Here is a 17,261-nt window from a genome sequence, read left to right as displayed (position 1 = left end):
TATAGAAGAAAAGACAAGGCTGCTGGAAGCCCTGGCTTTTTACTAAGGCCTGAAGCACTCACTCGTGCGTGAGAGCTTCAGGCTCTAGGAAAGAAGGCCTGTTTTCTAGCTGTCTCTTTGGGAGATTCCTGCATCTCTTAGTTAAAGGGATGCCTGGTGGGGGTCTGTGCCACAATGAAGGAAGAAAAGGTGCAGCACCAGGAATCACTTTAGGTAAGAGTTGCTGGGATCAGCACCCTCACACCCTGTGTCAGAGAGTGATGACTGCTGCAAAGTGGCACTGCCTGTCAAGCAACGCCCCTGTTTAAGCCACGCCCCCTCGGTTTCTCATGCCCACTTAAAGCACTGGTTAAAAGGTGGCAGGTACACATCAGAAATTGTCGTCTCTGATGTGCTCTACTGCATCTGGCGCTTGTGTCTACTTGACACCTCCCTGTCTACGTATTCCACTGGTTTCACGTTTAAATCCGGCTTGCATGATCAGTGCATTCAAAGCACGCGCGGCTGGAAGTAAATACATTCGGAGCCTTTATTATCACACTCTCCATGTGGTTAAGCAAACACACAGCACTCTTAGCACGCAATGCCTCCTGCTGCCTGTTAGGTGTCCAAAGTCCAATATAAACCATGAATCGGAGATAAGTAAATCATTCAAACAACCCCAGGGAAATGGAGACTCGTCTAAACGCACAGCGCGAGTCTCAGCTGCTTTCCTCAACCCGCTGCCATCAAAGCAACCCCTCCCCAGCCCCACCTCGTGCGAACAGCTCACCACAAAGTCAGCCTGCACCTAACCACTCTGAGCAGGCGCCACACCACAACACTGCCGTCTCAACCACACCGCCACTCTCCAGACCGGTTAGGCTCACTCACTCCGGCGCTTTGTGGGCGTCTGTGTTTAGAAGCGTGTGAGTGTGGCAGCCTTTTGTACAAAGACGACCGTTCCAGTGCGCTGGTCAGCGGTGGGCTGGATATCACGCGTGGTGGTTTGCCTCTTCCGACCTCTATTGTATTCATTATTCGAGGTAACGAAATCGAGGCACGTCCGGCCCCTGAAAGAAAATACCACAAGACAACAAACTGACAACTAGCAAGCAAATGCAGACAGAAAAAGACTCTACCACAAACAGGCACCTGCTCAAGGCGGTGCACCACAAATATGAATTCCAAGTAAATATCCCTCAGGGTGATTGTAAGTCTGTGCCGTAGCGGTACCTCATGGCAGTGAAGTGTGGAAGGGTAGCCCAGCGTTATGTAGGGTGGCCAACTGTCCCGTATTTTGCGGGATTGTCCCGTAATTGGGGATTCTGTCCCACAGTTTGCCAAGTGGCTCTGCAGGACGCGGGTTGTCCGGACTTGCTCTGTTGGAGCACAATTACACATGCAGGGTCCCGCTGCTGCAGGGCGCTGTGTCACAGATTAGCTGCCACTTACCAGCCACTGTTATTCCGAATCGCGGATGTATATGACCCGCTCCTATAATAGGAGCGGGGAGGGTGTCATATACATACATTTCCCGCAAATCGGAGTGCATCTGCACAGCAGGCCTGTCACTTCTGCAGCTGCGGGTGCAATGAAATGATTCAGCCCCGGCGCTCTGCGGTAGTGCACGGAAAGGGCCGGGCCAAACGTGAATGATGCTGTGAGGTCATCACCGCCTTGTGTCCCACAAAAGGATCTCAAAAAGATGGCCACCCTAGCGTTATGGCAGTGAAGGTTGGAGGGCAGCTGTGGTTTATAACAGCGAATTCCGGAAGGCACTGAGTGTTATGGCAGTGAAGTGGCGGAGGGCAGCTGTGGCTTATGGTAGTGACATCTGGAGGGCAGCTGGGTGTTATGACGGTAAAGTGGGGGAGGGCAACTGTGGCTTGTGGCAGTGAAGTCTGGCAGGGCAGTTGCAGCCTATGGGAGTGCTGTGGCTTGTGGCAGTGAAGCCTGGGGTAGCGTGCCTTACGGCAGTGAAGTCTGGGAGGGCACCTGTGGTTTATGGCAGTGAAGCCTGGAGGACAGCTGGGGGATATGGCAGTGAAGTCTGGGAGGGAATCTGTGGTTTGCGGCAGTGACGTTTGGGAGGGCATCTGTGGTTTATGGTGGTGAAGTCTCAGGGTAGCTGTGGTTTATGGTGGGGAAGTCTGGAAGGCAGGTGGGGGATGTGGTGGGGAAGTCTGGGAGGATTGCTGTGGTTTATGGTGGGGAAGTCTGGAAGGCAGGTGGGGGATGTGGCGGGGAAGTCTGGGAGGGTAGCTGTGGTTTATGGTGGGGAAGTCTGGAAGACAGGTGGGGGATGTGGCGGGGAAGTCTGGGAGGGTAGCTGTGGTTTATGGTGGGGAAGTCTGGAAGGCAGGTGGGGGATTTGGTGGGGAAGTCTGGGAGGGTATCTGTGGTTTATGGTGGGGAAGTCTGGAAGGCAGATGGGGAATGTGGCGGGAAAGTCTGGGAGGGTAGGTGTGGTTTATGGTAGTGTAGTCTGAAGGGCAGCTGTGGTTTAGGACAGTGAAGTGTGAGAGCGGAGCTGTGGCTTATGGCGGCGAAGTCTGGAAGGCAACTGCGGGATATGGCAATGACGTCTCGGAGGGTATCTGAGGGTTATGGCAGTCAAGTCAGGCAAACAGCTTGGTGTTAATGGCAGTGAAGTCTGGGGGCAGATGAGGGTTATGGCAGTGAAGTATGGGGGAAGCTGTTGCGTATGGCAGTGAAGTCTGAGAGGGTAGCTGTTGCTTATGGCAGTGACATCTAGGAGGGTAGCTATGGCTTATATTAGTGAAGTCTGGGGGCAGCTGGAGGTTATGTCAGTGAGGTCTCGGGAGCAGCTGTGGTTTAGGAGAGTGATGTTTGGGATGGCAGCTGTGGCATATGTCACTGAAGACTGGTGGTTAGCTGTGGCTAAGGACCGTGAAGTCTGTGAGGTTAGCTGTGGTCTATGGCAGTGAAGTATGGGGCAGCTGGGGGCTATGGCTGTGAAGTCTGGGAGGGTAGCTGTGGCGTGTGGCAGTGAAGTCTGGCGGGGTAGATGTGGCTTATGTCACTGAAGACTAGAGCCTCTAGTCTAGAGGGTAGCTGGGGCTAAGGAAAGTGAAGTCTGGGGCAGCTGGGGGTTATGGCTGTGAAGTCTGGGGGGCAGCTGTGGCTAAGGACAGTGAAGTCTGGGATTGTATCTGTGGCTTGTTGCAGTGAAGTCTGGGAGGGTAGCTGTGGCTTAGGACAGTGAAGCATGGTTTATAGCTTTATAGTTTGTGAGGGCAGCTGGGGCTTATGGCCGTGAAGTCTGGGGGTAGCTTTGATTTTTGGTAGAGAAGTCTCATGTACAACTATGGTTTATGGTACTGAAGGCGGGTAGCTGTGGCGTATGGCAGTGAAGTCTGGGTGCAGCTGGGGGTTATGTCAGTGAGGTATGGGGGTAGCTGTGGTTTATGGCAGTGAAGTCTGGGATGGGCTTGGGGCAGTGAAGTCGGGGAGGGTAGCTGTGGCTTAGGACAGTGATGTCCGGGAGGGTAGCTGGGGGTTATGGCAGTTTAGTTTGGGAGGGCAACTGGGGGTTATGGCAGTTATTTCTGTGAGGGCAGTTCCAGCTTGTGACAGTCAAGTCTAGGGGTAGCTGTTCTTGATAGTGAAGTCTCGGGGCAGCTATGGTTTATGGTACTGAAGACTGGGGGTAGCTGTGGCGTATGGCAGTGAAGTCTGGGGCAGCTGGAGATTATGTCAGTGAAGTATTGGGGTAGCTGTGATTTATGTCACTGTAGACTGGAGGTGGCTGTGGCCTATGGCAGTGACGTCTGTGAGGGTAGCTGTGGCCTATGGCAGTGGAGTCTGGGGCAGCTTGGGGTATGTTAGTGAAGTATGGTGCTAGCTGCGGTTTAGGACAGTGAGGTCTGAGAGAGTAGCTATAGTTTATGGCTTTATAGTTTGGGAGGGCAGCTGGGGGTTATGGCAGTGAAGTCTGTTAGGGCAGTTGTGGCTCATGGCAGTGAAGTCTGGGGGCAGCTGGGGATTATGTCAGTGAGGTATGGGGGTAGCTGTGGTTTATGGCAGTGACGTCTGGGGTGGTATCTGTGGCTTATGGCAGTCATGGCTGCGGGGCTCACCATTTGAATAAACCAGCTCACAATCCAACTGATTATCTGATTATTGCAACTTGTATTGGGCAGTGCACAGATATTGTAGTACTAACTAACTGTACAACAAGTCTGGGGGGTAGCTGTGATTTTTCTTACTGAACTCTCGGGGGCAGCTATGGTTTATGGTAGTGAAGTCTAAAGGGCATCTGGAGGATATGGCCATGAATTATGGGGGCAGCTGTCGCTTATGGCAGTGAAGTCTGGGAGGGTAGCTGTGGTTTATGGCAGTGTGGTTTGGGTTGACAGCTGGGGGTTATGACAGTGAAGTCTGGTAGGGCAGCTGTGGCTTATGGCAGTGAAGTCTGAGGGCAGCTGGGGGTTATGGCAGTGAAGTCTGGTAGGGCAGCTGTTGCTTATGGCAGTGAAGTCTGATAGGGTAGCTGTGGTGTATGGCAGTGAGGTCTGAGGGCAGCTGGGGGTTATGGCAGTGAAGTCTGAGGGCAGCTGGGGTTATGGCAGTGAGGTCTGGTAGGGCAACTGTGGCTTATGGCAGTGAAGTCTGAGGGCAGCTGGGGGTTATGGCAGTGAAGTCTGGTAGGGCAGCTGTGGCTTATGGCAGTGAAGTCTGAGGGCAGCTGGGGGTTATGGCAGTGAAGTCTGGTAGGGCAGCTGTGGCTTATGGCAGTGAAGTCTGAGGGCAGCTGGGGGTTATGGCAGTGAAGTATGGTGCTAGCTGTGGCTTATGGCAGTGAAGTCTGTGAAGGCAACTCTGACTTATGGCAGTGGAATCTGGGGGTAGTAGTGCCGTCTGGAAGGATATCTGTGGTTTATGGCAATGACGTCTGGGGTAGCTGTGGCGAGTGGCAGAGCAGAGGTCGAAGTGTGCAGGAGCGGCTGGGAGTGGTGTTCCTCTACTTTACTAAAGTAAGTTTTACTGTTCCTATACTTTTATTTTGAAAAGAAACCGTTCCTGAATGATATCGTCTTAAAATAAAAGTGTAGAAAGAAGTTGAAACTTACACTTTCAGTGCACTGCACTGAACGTTCCCTTAAAAAGCAGGCACATGTGGTTGGGAGTTTGGATTGTGTGTGGGAGGGGCCGTGGTGATGGGGTTTGTGGGGAGCAGGGGCAGGCCAATAGGGGACATAGTTCCAATACTTCTTTTCATTCACTTCGACCACTTGGTAGAAATGTACCACAAATACTATTTGAGCTGGGACCCTGGTGGGGGGCAGGATAGGCAGGAGGAGAGCAACGTGCAACACATGTGTCATTGGTTGCAGCCATGCTGGTGGACAGCCAATTGAATTGAAACAGATTTCAGTTTGGCTGTAACTGCTATTGGGTGGCAAAATGGTGAAGTGTGCTTCAGCTTCACCAAGAACAGTTCTGCAATTGTGAAAATGGTTGCAAAAAGTAGTGGAACTGTTAAAACTGATTGGCTGCCAGGCCTCATTACAACTTCGGCAGTAGCCGTGCTGGTAAAACCAGGACGGCTGCCGCCAGAGTTGTTTTTTTCCGGGGCCCAGGAATGGTCAATTAATGCTCCCCATTCGAGCCCCATAGGTCTCAATGGGAATGGGGAGGCCGGATGCACCGGCACCATTCAGAATGGTGCCGCTGCATCCGACATGGTCTGCTCGCGGGTGTCGGTCCGCCCACCAGGTCAGACCTGGCGGGCGAAAAAAGGCACCCGCAAGCAGACCTCGTTGTTTGCTGGTACAGTAACAACGGTACCGGCAAGTTTACCGGTACCGTTGTTACTGTACCGGCAAACTTGTAATGAGACAATTTGTATATCACATTTTCCAGTGTTGCAGAGAACACCCCTAGCCCCCATATGTCGTGTTTGAGCCCACGTCTAAGTATTCGTTTGGTCTGTCAGCGAAACACTTGTTTCAAGAAGGCCAGAACGGTGGGTTGTGAGGGCCGTACTGGACAATAATGCCCTCATAACTCGACATTGATGTCATTAGAATGCCTCAAAGCGAGAAAAAAAAGTGCAAACAATAGGAGCACCACGGGAATGGTGACGGAAGCTCATCGCGTCTCTTCACCATTGAGGGGTGAGATGGCGCTGGGTTCGGGCGGTCATAGTTACATGGGGTGGGTGTGACGTGGACGCGTAGGTGGTAAAGAATGGCAATGGGTTTCGGGATCCGGGGGCATTTGTGGGTGCCAGTGAATGAGAACATGACAGAGCGTTGGCTGGTGCTCATGCACATCTCTGTTGGGGTCAGACCTCTCCTTTTCACTGCTTGTTTCTGGAATCGCAATGTATGGAGCGATTGGTTGAGCACATTTGACTGAAAAACCCTCTCCCACTTGTCTTTCAGCATTTTGTTAATGTGCCCCTCCACTTGGGATCCAGTAGCTGTGATGAGGACCTCTACAGGCTGGAGAACTCAAAGCTACTTGCAGAGTTTTTTTCTTTTCCAGAAGGCTGAAAAAAATCATGTTTTATCTGCCAGCGTTTAACCAAACATAGCTTGACTCATGAACGTCACTTGCTTGCCTGCTTTATTTCTATTTTTGTCCTGTTTGTTTAGCTTTTTGCTCTTTGTTGGTCTAAAATGGCCTCTCTGTGCTTAACAATTCTACAAACAATAGCAAGAATGAAAGAGACAGGTTCCGCCTGCTCATGGCCATAACTGAATACTCAAGGGCAGGGCAGCAACCAGCAAACTAGTGCAGCCTGCGCAGAAAGCACTGTGCAATGACTTTTACCAGCAAGATCTCTCTGGGGACATCAGGGGGCTTTGGGGCTACCCCACCACTAAAGTGAGGGGGAACGTCCTCTCTGCAGCTCTGATGGGATCTCCGTAGCTCGGGAGAATGATCTGCCATGATCGCTCAGACTCTGGTGGTGGCCCAGGAGAACGACTCACCAAAGAGGTGTAGAGATTCCATACGACTTGCAGCCGGACTCGTGAGATATCAAGAGATACCAGGCCTTCAAGTAACCAACCCTGACCAGTCTCGGGAGGATAGCTCAGGGGCAACGTGCTCGCCTTGGAAGCAAGACGACACGGAGCAACGCAAGCGCGATCCACGGGACCGCGTTTAGAAAGCTCTGGGCATTAAGCGTGTTATAAATAACCTATCATATCATATCCTATATATCCATGTGGTGCCGTACTTAAAAATATGGACCGATGACCACCCTCATGTGTATACGGCTTTAGTCCTGCCCCAGTAAGAATCCTGCAAAACGTGGGGGTTTGTGGATGGTCTTGGGTTTAGAGAAGGGTATGATGACCTTCACTAGCCTCCGTCCAGGTAGCGATAGCGTTGGATGGCTTTTATTAGTAGTAGTAGAAAAGGTCAGGAATACAGAACATTTCCATAAAAACAACAACAATGAACAACCTAATTAAACATCAACACATTGAAAAAGGAAATTCCATCATCATTAAAACCCTGTTCAATTTTGTTAAAAACACAGTAACCAACATTTCAGGCAGTTTCAATACATGTTTTCTCACAGACAGCGCATTCTTTAGAAATGATAATAGACCCCAGCCCACACATACTGGGCCTGGCCATAACAAATAACACAGAGCCGGTTCACACTGAAGGAATCCCTGGAGCAGCAAGAGTGGTCTAAGCACGTGCTCTCGAATAGGCGAGGAGGCTGGGCAAAAACAGTAGGAAATGCTCTGAGTCTTGCTTGGACGCTTCGCAACCAATGCATGATTGATTCTCATTGCCATTGGACCAGGCCACCACCACTGCTCTTAAATGAATACCAGAGAACGTGCACCCGTAATGACAATGCGCTGAGAAGGATTCTATACTTCTGGAGACCTGGGCGTGCAGTGATCGCATGCTTCCTATCCGCAGGCCTCAGGATCTCAGAGGACTCATTCTTGTCCAGAATGTACTGCAGTGGCCTTACTTTCATCGACTTCAGAACATTGTGAGGCATAACATCTATCATATGGAAACAGTGAGCCATGTCCACTTCTAGCAGCATTGCTTTTACATGCCTAAGCCAGGGGATCCTCAAATGCGGGTCCCTGGGAACCAGATATTTAATTAGTTCATGGGTTATCATGCTCTTATGACTGGGTAACGGTAGGATGGCTTATTTTGCTATCTCGCCTCATGGGAGGGAGTGTAGTGGCCTCCATTGCTCTCACTACTGGTGAGCCAAGAGATCTCTCCTGCTGGGGGAGTGTAGGGCGCCTGCCACTGTTCACTGTTGATCTGGTTGAAAACAATGTTCAATGTTATTTTTTAATCTGCACCGTCCTGGTTGGGAGTGAGAATGGTGTTTCTGCTGTTCCCTCCTGGTGAAGGGGTTTAAGTCTGCTTACACCGGCCCCTACTGGTGGGATGACAATTATGCTTTCGGTTTGCTTTCCAGAGTTCCTTCACAATTCCGCTTCACACTGGTCAGTGTAGAGGCCCATGAGGACACAGCTAGAGGAGCTTGGAGCTAATAGAAAGGGACAGAGCGAGGAGTGTGAATGTAATAGACAGAAAGTATGGGCAGCTTGAAGCTAATTGTGACGAATCCCTTGCGGGGCACCAGTGGTCCAGGGGTGCATATCGGTTTCTAAACCATCAATCAGCCCCACAACTCTAGTACACCAGAGGGATCTGAACAGATTGTAATACAAGTGAATTATAAGACCTCCTTGTCCATTTTTTGGTAACGTGGACGGAACGGCAGGCTTATCTCCGCAAGGTAGTGGATCGTTGGTTAGTTGCAACACAGCAAAAATACAATTATTACCCAATGATAAAAGGGACAGCCTAGTCAAGGTTGTATAAAAATATCTACTTTATTATTACTGCAACAGACAGTTCTAGCACACTACAATTACAACCCACACTATAAAGGAACACAGAGGACAGACTGTTTCACAAAGGAAAGGGATGCACTCTGGATACTGACAGGAGGGAAGCTGGTAAAGCAATCAGTCTCACTGTTCAAGGTTATTTGGTTTTAACACCAAAAGGGCAAAGCATCGTAACCGTCTCTAGGGGCCTTCAGAGAAGGACCAGAGGGGCAGAACCACAATGTACCTGGTGCTGAAGAAGTTCTTGGTGCTCAACAGCGTTGAGGCAGTTCCTGGGAACTTTGCAGCCCTTGAGACAGAGTTAGTGGCGGGAGACAGCTGTGGGTACCAGGCGGTAGGCAGTTTGGCAAGCAAGGCTGGATGGATATCTGCAGGCTGTCTGGCACAGCGGCTCGGGGCCAAGAATCATTGTCTCTGTGCTGGTTGGCGGTCGAGGCGTCTCGGACGGCTCTGTTGACTACAGCGTGACAACAGTCAGCGATGCAGTCGGATGCGGTTGGAGGACTTGACTGTCTTGAAATTGTCATTAAAAAGATGGACGCTGGATGATGTTTGTATGGCACTCCTCCTAGCTTCTTTGCAGAGCTCGTGTCCTTTCAAGGAGGACAGCCCAAAGCTCAGGAAGGTGTTAGCAGGGAACAGCCTTCTCCTTGTACAGAGACTCTCTGGGACATTCCACCTAGAAAGCTTGCTGTCAGAACCTACCAGGGCATGCTGTGTGCTGGCTGGGTACTGGTTCTGGAGCTGATGGACAGGTCCCCTGAGTCCAGTATCTTCCTCTGTTCCCTGAGAGATGTTTAGGGGAGGGATCTTGCTTCCCTCTTGGAACTCCTGGCCTTATTTCACTGGCACATGTAAGGTAGACTGTACCTTCAGCTCGGGTCCAAATAGTCCTTCCTCTTACTCCTTTAGAAGTCTTCCAATGATCTGCTAAGTGAGGGGTTCAGCCCTCTTTTAAAGCCAAATGGGCCCAAGTGATTTGTGCAGGCTAAACCCACCTTAATGAACCAATCCTGGGTCCCCACCAACAATCTTCTGTTATGCATGGGGTCAGGACCAGAGTGCTCTGCCACAGGACAGACAAGGGGGTGACAACATATACCTAAGTCCCACCCATATTCCTGTTTGTTGTAGCTCACAGTGTCTCTCTGGTTAACTGAGCCTTTTGTGACTCTTTATTAAAGTGCACGTTTTCCCTTCAAGTATGTTCTGGGAGCAGACTTCCTGTCTCCCCCAAACCACATACTTCTCCCCTCTGAAAGGGGTCTGCTCTGCAGGGATTTGCCTACGGTAAATAGTGGACCCAGACATGCATTTCACTGCCTTTCATAGAGAGGGGTGGTAACTAGCTTCTGTCAGACTTGCTCTTGCCCTCGTAGTGTAGCTGAGGAGTTCTTCTTGCCAATCTACCAAACTGATTGAATAAGAAAACAACCAGAACAGTTGATTGGCCAAAAGATGGAAGACCAGCGAAGAACCCGGAACAACAGAGGGCAGGATACTACAACAGGATGTCTCAGGAGCACAGGCGATGACCCCAGGTAACTGCAAGAAGAGCACCAGTAACCACCATGCAATTCGTAGCAGTACTTAGAATAGAACCAAATAAAATAAGACTAACCTGTATCTTGTAAACACCTTGGACTGAAGAACCGGGTAAGTAGTTTGTAGGAATGGGTAGAACAGCCAGTAGATCGTGGAAGCCAGATGCAAAGGTAAGAACAAATCAAAGAAATAAAAAGTTCCAAGACCTAACCCGACGGCACGCGGACGCCTAAAAGGTACACCAAGGCAGTCTCTAGTCCGTGTACCGAATAGTTCAAGGTACCAAGAACAATCCAAGGTCAAGTACACTTCCAAAGTCTAAATGCCGTGAGTGGAGCTGAGTTCCAGGCGTTGAAGGTCAGTGGGGTTGAAGGAAAGGATTGGGAAGAAGTAGATCCTACAGTTCCGTGCGGGCTCCGCTGCACCTTTGGCGGAACGAAGAAAGGCAAATCCAAAAAAAAACGTTCCAAGGTCGTGAAGCGGTGCGGGCAGCAGCAGTACAAGAGGCAAGGCAGGGCAAATCCATAAAACGGTCAATGGTCGAAGAAACAAGGCGGTCAGCAGAGGCACAGGGGAATAGGCAAAACAATATCAATGGAGGGCCGTGGTCGAAGAAGCCAGAAAATCCGTAGACAGGCAAAGTTCCAAGAACGAGGAAACAACAAGAGCCTAAGAATACAAGATTCAGAAGCGCCGACTCGGAGTAAAGGCGGAGCTTAAATAAGGTCACCTGATGTAAATGGCGCTCCTCAACGTACTAGGCGAAACCACGAAGTACAGGCAGGACGCCATCGTTTCCATGCCAACCTCCAAGATCCCGGCAGCCGAGACCTTAAAGGACCAGTAGCTACCGATCCTCTGTCTAAACGCGAGTCAGCACTCCCACGTTTAGACATAACTTGATCTGTACTACGTCCCAATACATTGGAACGTTGCCAATATCTAACAGGTTCCTTCCCCAAAGAAGCCCCCAACCTTCGAGACTTCCAAAAATGAGACAACAACAAAGGGGCATGAACGTTCTCCGCCGGTTCCCAGGTACGATCCTCCGGACCGTAACCCTTCCAGTCAACATAGTAGAGTCTCCTACCATTCCGCACTCTGGTATCCAAGATCGCAGATACCTCGTACTCTACCGCACCCCTTACCTTGATGGGTGGAGGGTGAGTCGGGAGCCGGGTCGCGGGATGGCAAGGTTTGATCAGGGACACATGAAAAACTGGATGAACCTTCCAAGACTGCGGGAGAACCAACCGAACCACAGCCGGGTTAATGATATGCGAAATTGTATACGGACCAATGAAGCGTGGGAGCAAAGGCTTCCGGCCCGGTAAACGTAAATTACGTGTCGACAACCACACTCTCATACCTGGTTGGTAACTCGGAGCAGGGGTACGATGTCGATCCGCATAAAACTTGGCCCTCTTTTGAGCCTCCACCAGATGCCGTTTCACTTCGACATGGGTACTAGAGATGTCACGACACAGGCAAGGGCAGCAGGGTTATGTATTGGTAGATCAGGAACAAGAGGCAAAGAACGTGGATGTTGACCAAAGAGGGCAAAAAAAGGAGAAACCTGCGTAGCTGTGTGCAGGGAATTGTTATAGGCAAATTCAGCCAAGGACAATACAGAGACCCAATCGTCCTGGCGCTGAAAAATGAGACATCTTAGGTATTGTTCCATAGTGGCATTCAGACGTTTGGTTTGCCTATCCGTCTGAGGATGATAAGCACTAGAGAACCGAGCCTCAATACCCAAAGCAGTCGCTAATGCCCTCCAGAAGCGCGAGGTGAATTGAGGACCCCTGTCTGATATTATAACAGAAGGGAGACCAAACAACCTGAATATGTTCCGTAAAAAAAAATCCGCCAGTTTAGGAGCTGTCGGAATACCCTGACAAGGTACAAACACTGCCATCTTCGTGAAGTAGTCAATAACTACCCAAATCGTGTCGAAACCTCCCACCACAGGAAGTTCTACAACAAAATCCATAGAGATGAACGACCAAGGACGATCTGGGAGAGGCATAGTTTGCAAAAGACCAACCGGTTTACTGTGTGAAGCCTTGCACTGAGTGCAAACCGAACATGTAGCTATGTAGTCTGTGACGTCTTTAAGCAAAGAAGGCCACCAACACCACCTTCTCAGTAATTCCTCAGTCTTCCTGATACCGGGATGAGCAGCCAAAGCTGAATCGTGACTCCATTGTATAGCAGTGAGTCGCGTTTCCGAATTAGGCAGAAAAATCTTACCCTGTTTATAGGGCAGTGAATGTACTATATCCAAACCATAATCGCCCACTTCCGGCGGATTAGTATGAAGCCATTCCTGGATCCTCGATTTAAGTGACGGACGCAAGGAACAACCACAAACCACCTGAGTAGGTAATAACGGAGCACCGGTAATACGAGAGGGTTCTGCGGGTCTGTGAAAACGAGAGAGGGCATCTGCTTTAGAATTCATTGAACCAGGGCGATATGATATAGTAAAGTCAAACATCGAAAAGAATTCGTGCCACCGTGCATGACGCGCAGTAGTGCATTTCACTGACTGGAGAGCCACTAGATTTCTATGGTCGGTGAACACCTGAACGGGCAATTTTGACCCCAACAAATGATGCCTCCATACCATAAAGGCGTCTCGAATAGCCAATATTTCCCGCTCTGTGATCGTATAATTCCGTTCATAAGGCGTAAGTTTCCTTGAATGAAAGGCCACAGGATGTAGTCCAGTATCATCCGGGCAATATTGAGACAATATAGCACCTAGGGCAACATCCGAAGCATCAGCCTCTACGATGAACGGTTGAGTTGGATCGGGATGTTGGAGAACCGGTGCTGATGTAAAAGCAGACTTCAGACAATCAAAGGCATGTTGTGCTTTCTGGTTCCAATGAAAGGGCGTTTTAGAACTAGTCAAGGTCGTAAGGGGACAAACAATAGTTGAAAAGTCCTGAATAAAACGCCTATAAAAATTAGCGAATCCAAGAAAGGACTGTAACGCCTTCACAGTGTTGGGAACCGGCCAATCTAGAATGGCAGAGCCTTTAGTTCTGCTCATTTGAACCCCTTTGTTGGTGATGTTGTAACCAAGGAATTCGACTTCTTGTACATGGAACATGCATTTCTCCAATTTAGCATAAAGATGATTGTCACGCAGGCGTTGTAAAACCCTGCTAACATGAACAACGTGGGTGTCATAGCTGTGAGAATAATTCAGGATGTCATCCAGGTATACAATCAGGTATTGATCCAGCATATCATGAAATACTTCATTAATAAAATACTGAAAAGTGGCTGGGGCATTGCTTAGGCCAAACGGCATAACCGTGTATTCATATAGACCGTATTTAGTTTTAAAAGCAGTCTTCCATTCGTCCCCCTCACGTATGCGTACCAGGTTATACGCCCCACGTAAATCCAGTTTAGTGAACAACTTGGCAGAGCCGAGTTGATCAAGCTAAACCGAAATTAGGGGAATCGGATATTGATTCCTGACTGTAACCGCATTCAAGGCCCGGTAATCAATGCAAGGGCGAAGGTCCCCCTCCTTCTTCGGGACAAAGAATAGGGGAGAAGCCGCTGGAGAACGTGAAGCCCGAATAAAACCTGACTCTAAGGATTTGTTGATATATTCCTTAAGAATGATGTCCTCCTTGGGTGTCAATGAATAAATCCGACCTGACGGTATCTTGGCCCCCGGTACTAGTTCTATCGGACAATCATAAGGCCTGTGAGGAGGGAGATTTGTGCCCCACCGGCATCAAACACATCCTGATAGTCGTGATATTCTGGAGGTAGTTGAGTATTAACCACAGCCCCAATAGTGGGAGCTGAGTCCATGAGCGCAAAGCTAGGAATGGAGGATTTCTGACCTGGCGTCAAACACTATTGATCACAATAATCCGAAAAGAAACTCACCTCCCCAGTGTGCCAATCGACCACCGGGTTGTGTAGTTTCAACCATGGAAGCCCAGGGATCACTTTCAACTGAGGAGCAGCAATGAGGTCAAATATGATTTTTTCTGTGTGCCCACAATCTGTCCTCATGACCAATTCTGAAGTACTTTCAGTCACCGGACCAGAAACAAGAGATGAACTGTCCACAGCATTAACGGCCTCTGGGCAATCCTTGGGAACTACAGGTATGCCCAAATCCCGAGCATAAGTACTGTCAATATAATTCCCCGTGGCACCTGAATCCAAAACCACTTGAACCACCCTCTTGCCCATGGAGGTGGAAGCGAGGGTAACGGATAAACAAGAAAGCGTAGACACGATGGGGTCACTACAAGAACTACCCGTCAACTGTACCCCTTGTATTGCCGGGCTTTCGCGTTTCCCTGTTTCCTAACTGGTTTCTTGGGACAAGAACGTAAGAAATGATCGTTTGATCCACAATAGAAACAAAGACCATTTTTCTTCCTGTGTTCCCTAGTTTCAGTTGACAATGGCCCACGCAATGCTCCTATTTGCATTGGTTCTGAGGGTCCAGCTACGGGTAATGAGGCAGTACCAGTAATTGGAGGAATAGGTCTCTGTTCCCCTTTTCTCTCTGCTTGTCTAGAGTCGACTTGTAATACTAGATCTACCAACTCAGAAAAAGCAGCAGGAACCACTAGTATTGTGGACAGAGTATCCTTGAGGGACTCAGACAATCCTTTGTAAAACAAGGATGCCTTCTTTTCCTCAGGCCAGTTAGTTTCAGCAACCAATTGGTTAAATTTGGCCAAATATGCCAACAGAGATGACGTACCCTGTTGTAAACCCAACAACTGCAGGTCGGTAGCTTGCGTGGCATACCATGTATCAAAAACCCGACTCATAGCATCAATCAGGGCATCACAGTCATACAAGAGATGACTACCCCCTTCAAGTAATGGGTTGGCCCATGCCGCCGCCATACCACCCAGGTGCGATAACAAAAATGCCGCCTTGGTGGTTGAATCCGGAAATGAGGACAGCCTGCATAGAAAATGTAACCTACATTGATTTAGAAAGGTTCGATAAGCCTTCGGGTCACCTGTAAACCGCTCAGGTGGAGCCAGGGGAAACTGGGTGGTCATATACACAGGCCCGGTATTATGACTGGAAGCGGGTAGTCCAGAACCAGATCCAGCCGCTGGGGAGGATACCCCCACACCAGAAGACTGGATTCCTGCCTGTAACTCATTCATGCGTCTTTCAGTGGCCGCATGAACACTGGCCATTTCAGTATGCAATTCAGCCACCATTTGCATGATGGCTGCCAGAGAATCGTTGGCATCCATTGTAAGAGGCTTCTGAATATGTCAGATTTGCTCTTGCCCTCGTAGTGTAGCTGAGGAGTTCTTCTTGCCAATCTACCAAACTGATTGAATAAGAAAACAACCAGAACAGTTGATTGGCCAAAAGATGGAAGACCAACGAAGAACCCGGAACAACAGAGGGCAGGATACTACAACAGGATGTCTCAGGAGCACAGGCGATGACCCCAGGTAACTGCAAGAAGAGCACCAGTAACCACCATGCAATTTGTAGCAGTACTTAGAATAGAACCAAATAAAATAAGACTAACCTGTATCTTGTAAACACCTTGGACTGAAGAACCGGGTAAGTAGTTTCTAGGAATGGGAAGAACAGCCAGTAGATCGTGGAAGCCAGATGCAAAGGTAAGAACAAATCCAAGAAATAAAAAGTTCCAAGACCTAACCCGACGGCACGCGGACGCCTAAAAGGTACACCAAGGCAGTCTCTAGTCCGTGTACCGAATAGTTCAAGGTCCCAAGAACAATCCAAGGTCAAGTACACTTCCAAAGTCTAAATGCCGTGAGTGGAGCTGAGTTCCAGGCGTTGAAGGTCACTGGGGTTGAAGGAAAGGATTGGGAAGCAGTAGATCCTACAGTTCCGTGCGGGCTCCGCTGCACCTTTGGCGGAACGAAGAAAGGCAAATCCAAAAAAAAAAACGTTCCGAGGTCGTGAAGCGGTGCGGGCAGCAGCAGTACAAGAGGCAAGGCAGGGCAAATCCATAAAACGGTCAATGGTCGAAGAAACAAGGCGGTCAGCAGAGGCACAGGGGAATAGGCAAAACAATATCAATGGAGGGCCATGGTCGAAGAAGCCAGAAAATCCGTAGACAGACAAAGTTCCAAGAACGAGGAAACAACAAGAGCCTAAGAATACAAGATTCAGAAGCGCCGACTCGGAGTAAAGGCGGAGCTTAAATAAGGTCACCTGATGTAAATGGCGCTCCTCAACGTACTAGGCGAAACCAGGAAGTACAGGCAGGACGCCATTGTTTCCATGCCAACCTCCAAGATCCCGGCAGCCGAGACCTTAAAGGACCAGTAGCTACCGATCCTCTGTCTAAACGCGAGTCAGCACTCCCACGTTTAGACATAACTTGATCTGTACTACGTCCCAATACATTTGAACGTTGCCAATATCTAACAGCTTCAAGATGACACATTGCACAACAAAGGGATGTTAGTCCTGCCTTCCTATTGTCTCTCCGGCAACCAAGCCCACTGGGCAGGCTTGCCTGAATTATTCTTATGTGTATGCAATGCCACCAGCCGGAGAGCAAAGGAATGCAGATCCATGGATCCTTTGATATTTTAATTAGGGTGCTCATGGCTGGAGCAAGGTGTTCCTTCCCCCTTCTTGGAATGCTTTGATGTACCTGGGGCTGTCACATTCCATGTGAATATGACAGGGGAAGATGGCGCCTGTAGGCTGTGTCTTCCCAGAGTACAGGTGACTGTGTTTGGTCTGGGAAGCAGATAAAATGGGTGCGGAATGGCCGCACTTATTTCCTGGAGGTTGGTCTCCATCATTCATTTCCATACAAAATAAATCAAAAAAGCCCAAGCT

General features: G+C 49.4%; 1 long non-coding RNA gene across 1 annotated transcript in view; it reads left to right on the top strand.

Moving 5' to 3' along the window:
* The window catches only part of LOC138489604 (uncharacterized), a 295,438-nt gene extending 288,876 nt beyond the window's left edge, over positions 1 to 6,562 (top strand). Inside the window, exon 3 of the long non-coding RNA XR_011274829.1 lies at positions 6,393 to 6,562. This is a non-coding gene — a long non-coding RNA (uncharacterized lncRNA). The remainder of the gene's footprint in view (positions 1 to 6,392) is intronic.
* Positions 6,563 to 17,261: the final 10,699 nt, after the last annotated feature.

Source organism: Ambystoma mexicanum, chromosome 9, assembly GCF_040938575.1.
Source record: "Ambystoma mexicanum isolate Mex_15411 chromosome 9, UKY_AmexF1_1, whole genome shotgun sequence".
In the NCBI taxonomy this organism is placed as follows: Eukaryota; Metazoa; Chordata; class Amphibia; order Caudata; family Ambystomatidae; genus Ambystoma; species Ambystoma mexicanum.
The sequence above is the reverse complement of the archived record's forward strand: the minus strand, read 5'-3'. Positions and strand labels throughout refer to the sequence as shown.